The 12,603-nt window shown below is 41.9% G+C and overlaps 2 protein-coding genes across 2 annotated transcripts in view; one reads left to right on the top strand and one right to left on the bottom strand.

Moving 5' to 3' along the window:
* The window catches only part of RMND1 (required for meiotic nuclear division 1 homolog), a 630,052-nt gene that overhangs the window by 235,282 nt on the left and 382,167 nt on the right, over positions 1-12,603 (bottom strand). The gene's annotated exons all lie outside the window — the stretch shown is intronic.
* ESR1 (estrogen receptor 1) overlaps positions 5,371-12,603 on the top strand; it is a 488,249-nt gene continuing 481,016 nt past the window's right edge. The window contains exon 1 of the mRNA XM_060205321.1: positions 5,371-5,489. The gene's annotated coding sequence lies outside the window, so the exon portion shown is untranslated. The remainder of the gene's footprint in view (positions 5,490-12,603) is intronic.

The following is a 12,603-nucleotide window of genomic DNA, read 5'->3' as shown; positions in this document are numbered from 1 at the left end:
TTGAGCTTTGAGCCCCCGGTTCCCCACCTGCAGGGGAGTCGCTTCACAGGTGGTGAAGCAGGTCTGCAGGTGTCTATATCTTTCTCTCCCCCTCTCTGTCTTCTCCTCCTCTCTCCATTTCTCTCTGTCCTATCCAACAACGACAACATCAATTAACAACAATAACTACAACAACAATAAAAAAAAAGGCATCACTTGGCCAGTGAGATAGCATAGTGGCTATGCAAAAAAGACTTTCATTCCTGAAACTCTGAAGTCCCAAATTCAGTCCCTAGCACAGCCAGAGCTGAGCAGTGTTCTGGTAAAAACAAACAAAGGCGTGATATCACGTATTCTGGATTCTCTAGAGGAAGTATTCTGTGTCACATGGAGGCGGGCCATAAATTCTTGGGTCCTCTGTGTGCTTGCCTGTTCCTTGATTTGCGTTTGGAGAAAATCTGACTCAGCTGTTTCTTTAGGAATTGCATGAAACAGAAGCAAATAGAAGTTCACTTCTGGGAGTCGGGTGGTAGTGCAGTAGGTTAAGTGCAGGTGGCGTCAAGCCCAAGAACCAGCGTAAGGATCCCGGTTCGAGCCCCAGGCTCCCCACCTGCAGGAGGGTCGCTTCACAGGCGGTGAAGCAGGTCTGCAGGCATCTCTTTGTCTCTCTTCCTCTCTATCTCCCCCTTCTCTCTCAATTTCTCTCTGCCTCTATCCAATAACAAATGAAAAATTAAAAAAGAAAAAAGTGACTATCTGAAAGTAAAGATAGGGCTAGGGGTGATGTGGGAGAGAGAGAGAGAGAGAAAGAAATAGAGAGAGAATGCTCACTTGGTAGTGCTCACATTTGACTATGTGGATCCTCTATTTCAAGCTCCCAGATACCACACACAGGAGCCCCACACAAGGAGGAAGCCTTATGGATGGTTCCACAAGTTGTGGTGTTACCTCCTCTCCCCTCCCCTCCCCTCTCCTCCCCTCTCCTCCCCTCTCCTCCCTTCTCCTCTCCTCTCCTCTCCTCTCCTCTCCTCTCCTCTCCTCTCCTCTCCTCTCCTCTCCTCTCTCTTCCCTTTCCTTCTCCTGTCCTCTCCTTTTCTACTCCCCCTTCCCCTCCCCCTCTCCTCTCTTTTCCTCCCCCTCCCCTCTCTCTCCTTTATCCTGTCCCCTCCTCTCCTCTCTTCTCTCCCATCATCATCTTCATCATCATCAGTCATCATCATCATTATCATCATCTTCTCCTTCTTCTCTTTCCCCTTCCCCTTCCCCTCCCCTCCCCTTCTTCTTCTTCTTCTTCTTCTTCTTCTTCTTCTTCTTCTTCTTCTTCTTCTTCTTCTTCTTTTCTCTCTCTCTCTCTCTCTCTATCTGGGACAAAAAGAAAAAGTCCTCTAGAAGTGGTGGAATTGGCATGCTGTAGGGTCAGCAAAACTCTGATGGTCAACATCAAACACCAAGCAAGCGAACAAAACCAGTCCTGGAAGAACCCAAGGGCTAGGAGGGTAGTGAGCTTTGGAGCACCGGGTTTGCATGCCGAGGTTCTGGGTCTCACCTGGTGCGACCTTATGCCAGAGTTCAGTGGCTCTTTGGTTTCTTTTTTTTCTTTTCCCTTTTGTTGCCCTTGTTGTTTAACATTGTTGTTATTGATGTCATTGTTGTTGGATAGGACAGAGAGAAATAGGACAGGAGAGAGGAGGGGAAGACAGAGAGGGGGAGAGAGAAAGACACCTGCAGACCTGCCTCATCACCTGTGAAGCGACTTCCCTGCAGGTGGGGAGCTGGGGCTGGAACTGGGATCCTTACGCCGGTCCCTGCACTTTGCTCCATGTGCGCTTATTCTGCTGCACCACTGTCCGATTCCCTGTACTTTGGTTTCTTTCATGGCTGAGCACTTAGCTTACACACATGGGACCCCAGGTTCAAAGCTTAACATGGCATTAAAGAATAAAAAAGTTTAAAAAGTTGCTTTGACTTTGGATCATTTATTTTCAGTTCTGTTTATTTTTCTGTCCATTTCCCCAGTTCTGTTTCATTTGTAAAGCTGTTATATGTTAAAAAAAAACTTTTTCCTAATAAAAATAATACAGGCCAAAAAGTTCATTTACAAAATTTGATCAGGATTAACTGAAACACAGCAGAAATTTGCTAGATTGATTGAGAGAGATTGCCTCAACTTTCTGATGTACTTTGCTTATGGAGACCACTTCTGGAATGAGGCAATGTACTGGAGAAGGGTTTAGCTGAATAGCTTTCTAGAACTGCATTATCTCATGTTTTCTTAATCAAATATATGGTAGTGAAATACAGCTGCTATGTAAAAGTGCATCAAGCCGTCAGGTGGCACCCCTTGAGCTTTCACATTGTCGTATATCAATTACACCTCTCTCTCTCCTGGTGGCCATTTTTTGCCATTTCCTCCCCCCTTTCTATTTTTATTTGACAAGACAGAAAGAAATTGAGAGGGGAGGGAAGACAAGAGAATGTGATAAGTATGGTGACTTAAAAATAAAGATATGGAGACCATAATTTAGTTGAAGTGTCAGGTTTCATTTTCACTTAAAATTTTTCTAATCTTTATTTATTGTATAGAGACAGCCAGAAATTGAGAGAGAAGGGGAGATAGAGAGGGAGAGAGACAGAGAGATGCCTGCTGCCCTGCTTCACATGAAGCTTCTCCCCTGCAGGTGGGGATCAGGGGCTTGAACCTGAGTCCTTGTGCTCTGTGACATGTGTGCTCAACCAGGTGCACCACCTCTTGGCCCCTTCACTTAAAATTTTTCTGGAAAGGAATTGGGCATTACGATGCACTACTACCCTTTGGATTATACTTATGAAATTGAATTTGCCCTGTGTTTATTTCAATTATGCTAGGTTACATTGCTCCACTAATGTGTACTTTTTCTTTTTTTCATTATCTTATCAAGTTAATGATGGTGAATGCAGTTTAATTAATTTTTTTTCTCACAGGATTTTGTTTTCTCTTATTGGAAAGTGCAGAATCTAAAAGCTGGGGAAGCTGTTCAGCTGGTACAGTACAGGACTTGTGTGCTGGAAGCTCCTGGCTCCATCCCTAGTGGTGCATGTACCTGGGTAGTGTTCTGGATTCTCTCTCTCTCTCTCTCTCTCATATGACATGAAACAAGTACATTTTTTAAACAGACTGATTTTTTTTCCCCACTGAATATGACAACATGGAATCTCTTAAAGGAGTGTTAGTCAATTGTGGGAATTTTCATTTTTGGTGATTTCAGTAGACTGACAAACTTTAAGATGTATCTTAATAATCTTGCCAAAGTACTGCGCAGAAATTCTTACCCATGCACTCATAGTCTCTCTGCTTATTCCTCCGGTAACACATACACACACACACACACACACACACACACACACACAACACCCTTTGCACAGGGGGTGTTCTGTGTGGTTTAGAGTTTGCAATAGAGATTATCAACAGACAGACACTTGGGTGTTGATTTGAACATCAGAATTGAAACCCTGACCCCAACTGTCAAAACTTGGCAAAGTACTCAGTCTTGCTATTGTTGGCTTCCTCATCTGTCAAATGGGTTTGGGATAGCACCTTATTTCTCTCTCTCTCTTTAAAATCTCTCTCTTTTAAAATTATCTTTATTTGATCGAGACAGTCATAAATTAAGAGGGGAGAGGGAAACAGAGAGGGAGAGAGACAGAGAGCCATGTGCAGCACTGTTGCACACCCCTCGTGAAGCATTCCCTGTGTAGGTGGGGACCGGAGGCTTGAACCTGGGACCTTGTGCACTGTAACATGTGCTCAGCCAGGTGTGCGGCAAACACTAGAAGAAGAAGCCAGGTGTGCCACCACCCAGCCGCACACCTTATTTCTCTGTGTGCCCAAAAGTCCCTGATCAACATACCTGTTTACGGATGTTTCTAGTTTCTCCCATTTGACAGAACACATGCTGGAATCCAAGTGAAAGCTACCAGTAGCCTTTTCTAATTAATCTGGTTTATATTACATGTCATACCATTCACTTAACTTTTTCGAATCAAAAGAAAATAACCTGTGATTTTCAATTCAGAATGCATGGAATGTCTTCTTTGGAGTGCTATTGTTGTAAGTAATTTTCTTCTCCACATTGATGGGCGTAGCTGATTGGAGCAGGGAGCTTGATGCTATTTGAGTATGCACTTCTCCCATTCAAGCAAAAGGAAAAAAAAAAAAAGATGGTTGAAGGGTTCAATGGATGTAAAAAAAATAAAAAGCTTTCAAAACATATGAGCTTTTCATGTAACATTTTACCATTAGCTGGACACTGTAATAAAAACAAATAAAGCTAACACCACCACCCTACCTCCTGCCGCCCACACACACACACCATATTCCAATCTATGGTGTTCTTTTGGTAAGGGAGGCTTATTGTAATAGTATGTTTCCTAAATCAAGTTCCAATATTTTACATCTCATCTAAAATGTGTCCAGTTCTAGGCATTGTGGGAAAATCCACTTCAAACAGATTTGCATACTCACATTATTTTCTGGGTCAAACCTGCAGCACTGCTTCACCACTTGTAAAGCTTTCCCCCTGCAGGTGGGTAGCTGGGGCTCGAACCTGGGTCCTTGCACATTGTAACATGTGAATTCAATCAGGTGTGCCACCACCCGGCCCCTTGATTTTAATGAGAAATACACACACACACACACACACACACACACACACACACACACACACACAGAGAGAGAGAGAGAGAGAGATACCAGAGTACTGCTTAGCTCTGGCTTATAGTTGAACCTTGCTGGGGTTTGAACCTGGAACCTTGAAGCCTCAGGCATGAAAGCCTTTTTGCATCAGCATTATGCTATCTCCCCAGTATCCCATCCACAAACTCTTAAATGGCTGTAGGACATGCCAGCCAGTTTGTGGAGAGATCGTCAAACAGAAGGAATGACCTGGAGAGTCAGAAAGAAGCTAATCCTGTACAGTGGGAAAAGTCGAGAAGGTCGTCTATAAGAACAAGGAATGCAGAGGGGGTTCTTGAGTCGGTGGCTGATTGAACGCATTGGGAAATGTTCTGAATGAACATGATCTATGAGCTGGATCAATCCTTTCTTCTTAGTTTTCTCTTCCTCAAGGTGTGTGTCTGGACTCTATGCTTTATTGAAGTTGCAAATTGCACGTTAGCTGGATTGCGTGGAAAACAAAACATGTCGGCCATTCCTTTTGACCCAAAGGCTGGCGAAGTTGGCATCAGAGCTGGTGTAGAGCAGAGCTGGCCACCCCTCTCCTAGTAGTCAAAGGAGATTTTCCACTCCTAGTCAAACGGTGGTGCTAGTTCTTTAGTTTTGAGTTATTGCACTTTCTAATTTCATCATCATAACAGTCTCCTGTCTACAGCCTCAGAACAGATTTCACCGAAGCTGAAAATGCAGGCTCTTTGCTCCCAAGCTCCTTAGTAGCCTGAAAGGTCCACACTCCTTTCTCTCGTCTTTTTTCACATCAGAAGAAGACAACCTGTGAGACACTCTTCTCTTCACCGAGGTATTCCTGCTTCTTCTTGATTTATTGCCTTTGCTTTCCTCCTGCTCTCTGTGCATGATGTAACTTTAGAGATTCCCTCTCACGGTCAAAGACGGTTGTTTGTCTCTCAGTGTTCCAGGAGTGCTCTGCGAAGTTGTTGGCAGATGCTAACAAAGGTGAGAGGTAATTAAATCTCAACTTGGGTCTGGTGGAAGTTCATCTGGGGACTAAGATTCAGATGAGTCAGAAGGTGACATGCTACCTATATTCTTAGTCTGGGACTGACAGGCTGTTTACCTCTTAGAGCCTTCATTTTATTGACTCCAGCTTCCCTAGTTTAGGCATAAGGTCTTGTTGAAATATGTCACAAGTTTGAAAGTAATTAATTGGCCTAGTGACGGGGCTAGCAGAAGCTCACTACCTGTTTTCTTGATGGCTGGTGCTGTAACTTAATGTGAGTTAGCACTCAGGAATCTGAGCAAGCCATTATTTATTTCCTGGAGGCCTTTAGTTATGCTTTTCTGAAAAGCTACGCCATCCAGTAATTGCCTCCTCCCCCAGCCTCAAAGGAGACACCCTGTCCTTAGATGGTTTGGGGATTATTGATACCTTCTCTGAGTCCTGTGAAAAAGCTGTGGATCACTTCTGGCAGCAGGAGAAACATCAGTGTCTCACTCTCATGGAGGAGTGGAGGCAGAAAGTCAGGGCAGGATACTTTCATTTTGGTTAGAGCAATGCCACACACAGGAAATGTGCTTGCACTTGTAAGTTTCATGCTTTGTTAAGGAGGAAACTGGTTTCTGATCTCTGTCACACGCCCCTGGAACCAATGTGATTTGTTAAAAAGAGTTTAAGGGTTGAGCTCTGTCAGGGAATCATGACACTGATTTTTCAAAAGATGTTAGATTTTTTTTGGGGGGAGGTGGGGAACTTGGTGGGTCAGATCTAACAAGCTTGCAGACCAAAGCCAAGTATGAAGTTATTGGGAAACTCATCTGGCTTTGAGTAGGATATATTACATATGTGTGCTTATGTCATAAATTATTATATAGAATCACATATTGTAATTGTATACACCACAGGTATATTATAATATGACATATCAATGTTAGCATGAAGTTCTGAATATTAGAAAGAGAAATATTTACATTGAATTTTATTTTATTATTTTTTTACAAAGGTAACAACCACCACCTTGCCCTTATAATTTTTTATTTTAATTTATTTCATTTGATAGGACAGAGAGAAATTGAGAGGGAAGAAGATAGAGTGAGAGAGACAGAGAGACCCCTGCAGCATTGCTTCACGGCTTATGAAGCTTCCCTCCAGCAGGTGGGGGCCAGGAGCTTGAACCCAGGTACCTGCACACTACAGTGTGTGCTGTTAACCAGGTACGCCACCACCAAGTCCCCTATACTGAATTTTTAAGTGGAGAGAGGGTTAAATAAAATGATATTGATTGGGATCTTCTGAAATTTAGGGTCAGAGCCCATTTCCCATTTCTCTAAAACAAAGGTTTGTTCTAATCCTATCAACAGCCCATGAAATCTGCCCACTTGACTTTCATATGTACAGCTATACTACTCCAGAGATTAGAACCAAACACTGTAGCTATTGCCAGGCTCTCAAAGAAATTAGATGTACTAAAATTCTGTAGGTATCAGAGACAAGATGTAGAAAAAAATGTCAAATGTTTGAACCAGAACATAAAGGTTAAACTAATCAACAGGATTTTTTTTTTCCTCCAGGATTATCACTGGGGCCCAGTGCCTGCCAATTCGCTGCTCCTGGAGGCCATTTTTCCCATTTTGTTGCCCTTGTTATTATTGTTACTTTTATTGCTGTTGTTGTTGTTGGATAGAATATAGAGAAATTGAGAGAAAAGGGGAAAACAGAGAAGGGGAGAGAAAGATAGACACAGACTTGCTTCAGCGCTTGTGAAGTGGAGAGCAGGTCCTTGTGCTTTGCGCCATGTGCGCTTAACCTGCTGCGCTACCACCGCCTGGCTTCCAGGATTTTTTTTAACCCCTTGGAGATATTTGTATTGCACTGTTGCTTGTCTAGGCAAAGGCATGCAATGCTTGTGCATCTTCAATCACTAGCAAGAACAAAGTCAACCTGTCTTTCGTTTCTCAGAGATCCATTAAATTGTTTAGTTTAGGGTTCAGAACTAGTTCACCTTCCTCCCAACACTCACTGTAAACTTCTCTGGGATACAGGTACGTGAGCTGCATATCTGCTAAACATTTTCACACCCTTACCCGAGAGTTCTCCGAATGTGTGTTCAGAGAGTAACTGTTTGGTCTGACTTTGGTTTGCATTGAACACAGACTGGCTTTACTCCACAGCTGCAGATTGGCTTTGATAAGCAACAAACAAACAAAAAATCAAACAAACAAATAAAAAAACCAAGAAGGACAGTGACCAAAAACATCTCTGAGCAGATTTCCTACATTGCTTGTATAAAATACTCATAGCAAGTGCTACCAATTATCTAATTCTTTAATCCTATGTGTATATATATATATATATGCATATATATATTTAAAATAGTCTTATTTATTATTAATGAGAGGGCTAGGAGGAGAGAGAAAGGATCAGACATTGCTCTGGTACATGTGCTGTTGGGGATGGAACTCAGGACCTCATATTTGAGAGTCCAACCCTTTCTCTACTGCGCCACCTCCTAGGCCACTATCCTATATATTTTTCTTCATGGAAAGGAGAGACACTAAGTCATCCACAAGGATTCTCTCAGTGCTGTCAGTGGTACTCTCAGGCAGTGTAGGGGCTGCAATCCAGGGCCTTGTGTATAGACATACTTTGTATCCTATGAGCCATCTCCTACAGCCTGAGAAAGCGTTGCTTTAAAATTTTTAAGTAAATATTATTATTATTTTTTTAGTAATTACTTTTAATGAGCTGGGATCTCTAGAGAAACTGAAGTCATTTGAAATCTTGGGTAATAATTGTGTCGACTGTGACACAGGTTAATAAATGATAGCTTCAAGAGTATCTTCTTTCAAAGTCCATGCCTTTAATAATTTCTTGAAGCATTTGTGACATGTTTTTGGTACATGCACCCAAAATGGGCTACATTTCTATACTGGGTGTGATTTCACCATTCCTTGGCTGCTTTTTCACTCAAAAGAAAAGAGAGGGAGACCCATTACCTTGGTTTTGTGTGTGATAGGGCAAGTGTCCTACCTGGTGAGCTGTTTCTCCTGTTTCTATAGTGGTATGCTGATTGATTTATGTATTTTATTATAAACAAATGTTTATTTTTTGCTAGAGAGAGAAATTGAGAGGGGAGGGAGAGAATGAGAGAAATTAAAAGGGAAAGGGTAGATACACACACAGAGAGACAGAGAGACACACACACACACACATAGAGACCTGCAGTATTGTTTCACCACTTGTGAAACCTCTACCCTGCAAAGGAGGACTTGAACCTGAGTCCTGGAGCATTGTAATGTGTGTGTTCAACCAGTTGCACCACCACTTGGCCCCTGTATATTATTTTAGATAATTGTTATCTACTGAGTTAACAGTGGTTCACAAAACCATCACATTTCAGGGGAATATTCTCTCTCTCTCTCTCTCTCTCTTTGTGTGTGTGTGTGTGTGTTACTCACTGAATCTACCACCAAAGTTCTTGTTATTCTTGCCTTCCCCTGGTTTTAGAAAACCATAGATTTTTTAAGAAAAAAAGATCTTTTATTCACATTTTTATTGTAAATTAAAACATTAGTTTTAACCACAATTGAGTATAACAAAGATTTTGTTATAATCAAATCAGCTTTTCACCCATTTATATCTCTGAAAAGCTAGAGAGTGACAAAATGCAGAAGAAAATCATAATTTTCTAAAGATATATATTAAAGATTTATTTATTTATTCATTTACTTTATATGAAAAAGAGAGACCAGGGCACTTCTCAGCTCTGGTTTATAGTGGTGCCAGGAATTGAACCTGGGACCTTTTGAAGTCTCAGGCATTAAACTCTGGCATGCTATCTTCCTAACCTTTAACATGGTATTTCTAAGAAGTGGTCAATTTGCAGATGGCTTTTGATAAAGGTGATGGTGATGATGATAATGATGACTGTCAATTTATCTCCTGGGCCAGTCAATTGCTTCTGAATCCTGTCCACTAACTCACAATAGCAAGACCTTGAGTATCAGTAAGTTTTGAGGTGATTTCTTCAGAGCCCTACTTCACTAAGGAAAGATAGAAACAGGCTGGGAGTGTGGATCCATCTGCCAATGTCCATGTTTGGGGAAAAGTAATTACAGAATCTAGAACTCCCACATTCTGCATCTCAAAAAGAATTTTGGTCTATACTACCAGAGGGGGGAAAAAATGTTAAGGGAAGATTACCAGAGGGTTCTGAACTTCAGCCCCATCAGGACCCGAAGAAAGAGAAGAGGGAAAGAAGAAAGACATTTGGAAGTAGTAGTAGGTATAGGTGTGACTTAGAAAGAAGAGAAGACAGGGCCATAGGAAAAAAGTGGATAGATAGATAGATATAGATAGTTCTAGAAGTAATAGTCAACTCATATCTGTGACTTTGGGAGAAGTACTGCAGTTTCCAGTGGAGGGAATGAGGACACAGAACTCTAGTGGTGGGAAAGGTGGGAAAATATGCCCCTATTATGTCATAATTCTGAAAATCAATACTAAATCGCTAATAAAAAGTTTTGAGGGGATCATGGTGCTTTCTAAGGACTGTTCATTTTTTTTTTTTTCTCTTCCACATTGTGACTCTTTTTTAGAGGGCGTGGAAGTCTGCACAATCTCTGCGCCTCAACATTTTTCTAGTAAAGCTTCTGCACAAGTCTTTCATAGCAAACACCTCTGTAATGGGAAGTAACAATAGTAACTATCCAGTGCAAGACCATGCTGGATGGCTGAGTACCACTCATGCCTGGGCCGCCTTTAGTTATTCCACAGAGGGGATTTACTTTACCCCATCTACAAAGTAGGGTTAACAACAGGATCTGCTGGGTATAATTATATGGAATAAAGTAATTGAAGCAACTCATTAAACTCCCTGCACTTTTCAAGCACTAGAAACTAAATAGCATTTTTTTTTTCATGCTGACCCCAGTAGCATGTCTGAGAGTAACTGGTGGTTGAATAAATGACCAAAATGGACGGTCAGTCAGCACCATAACTTGAACATTTGCATCTATGTAGGCATAACTGAGAATTTGACCTAAAAGAAGAAGAGGGGTGTCTAGAAACCCAGCCAGCTGAGCACAGCACCTGTTGAAAAGGCTTCTTTTGTAATGAGCAGGAAGGGTTAGAAAAGAAAGTTAAAGAAGTGATTCAGAATTGTATCTTCCATTATCACCTCTCTTGTGTGACTTTGGGAATGGCTTCACATTCTTCTGTGAAGAGAAGAGCAAAGGAAACCAGCAAATTCTGGCTGAGATGAGCACTGTGTTATAAGTGCCTCACATCCTTTTTGATGCCCAAAGGAACATTAAGTTCAGTGGCTGCACGGATTCTTGGGCTATGCATACGTGGTGTCGTATGCCAGCTTCTAGTTCAGTGTGATGACAGAGTTCTAAGAGAGTCTCCCTCTCACCGACACTGTGACACATTCTAGTGTCACTGGAGTGGTAGTGATTTTATCACCATTTGATTTTTAAAAAATGATTAGTGATTTAATGACTAATAAGATTTGAGATAACATAGGTATAATTCGATACAGTATCCACCATCACAGTTCCATGTCCCATCCATTGGAAACTTCCCTGTTCTTCTTTTTTCTTCATTAGTGATTTACAAAATTACAAGGTAACAGGAGTACAGTTCCCACCACCAGACTTCTGGATCCCGTTCCCACCACTAGAGTTCTGGATCCCCAGTCCCTCCACTGTAAGCTACAGCAGTTTTCCTAAGGTTGCAGATAGGGGTTAACTATTATTTCTACAGCTATCTGTCTGAGTTTGTGTATATTTTTCCTTTTTGAAAGGCTCCATCTTCTGTTTCTCTCCAAGTCACAAATATACCTACTACCACATCTAAATGTCCCTCCATTTTTCCTCCTCTCTGTCTGGTTCCTGATGGGAGTTGGCGTTCAGAGCCCTATCGTTATTTTCCCCCTATAATTTCTCCCTCACTGGGAGTATGGATCATAATTCTTTATGGGGAGCAGAAGGTGGGAGTTATGGTTTCTGTAAGTGCTTCTCTGCTGGACATGGGCATTAGCAGGTCAATCCATACCCCCAGCCTATTTCTATCTTTCCCTAGTGGGGTAGGGCTCTGGAGAGGGGAAATTTCAGAACACATTGTTGAGGTCATCTGTGCAGGGAAGTCAGGATAGAATCCTAGTAATGTCTTCAATGTGGTGGCTGAAAGGTGGTAAGATGTAAAGCAGGACAAATTTTAGGGAGCTCTTATGCTGTGCAATGGTTTTCATCACTGTGATTTAATCTTTACAACCTTGAGAGGAAATACATTGGGACTCCAAATCTGTAAGTGGGGGAAATTGAGATTTTTCAGATATTTGGGGTAACAGATGTGTCCATGGTCATACAATTGAGCTATGACAGCCTTAAGAGTATATTCTTTAAGAAGCCAGGTAGTGTTCACCCAGGAGAGCACACATATTGTTGTGTGGAAAGAATTGGATTCAAGTCTTTGGTCTTCACTTGCAGGGGCGAAGCTTTATGAGAAGTGGAGCAGTGATGCAAGCATCTTTCCTTCCCTCTGTCTCTCTTACCCTGTCTGTCTCTTGTTAAAAAATGGACTCTGTGTTGTGGGGTCAAAGGAACCCTCCTGCACTGCTGGTGGGAATGTCAATTGGTCGAACCCCTGTGGAGAGCAGTCTGGAGAACTCTCAGAAGGCTAGAAATGGACCTACCCTATGATCCTGCAATTCCTCTCCTGGGGATATATTCTAAGGAACTCAACACATCCATCCCAAAAGATTTGTGTATACCTATGTTCTTAGCAGCACAATTTGTAATAGCCAAAACCTGGAAGCACCCTAGGTGTCCAACAACAGATGAGTGGCTGAACAAGTTGTGATATATACACAATGGAATACTACTCAGCCATTAAAATTGGTGACTTCACCATTTTCAGTCCATCTTGGATGGAACTTGAAAAAAATGATGTTAAG

Source organism: Erinaceus europaeus, chromosome 13 (assembly GCF_950295315.1).
Source record: "Erinaceus europaeus chromosome 13, mEriEur2.1, whole genome shotgun sequence".
Lineage (NCBI taxonomy): Eukaryota > Metazoa > Chordata > Mammalia > Eulipotyphla > Erinaceidae > Erinaceus > Erinaceus europaeus.
This window is presented reverse-complemented; position numbering and strand designations above follow the sequence as displayed.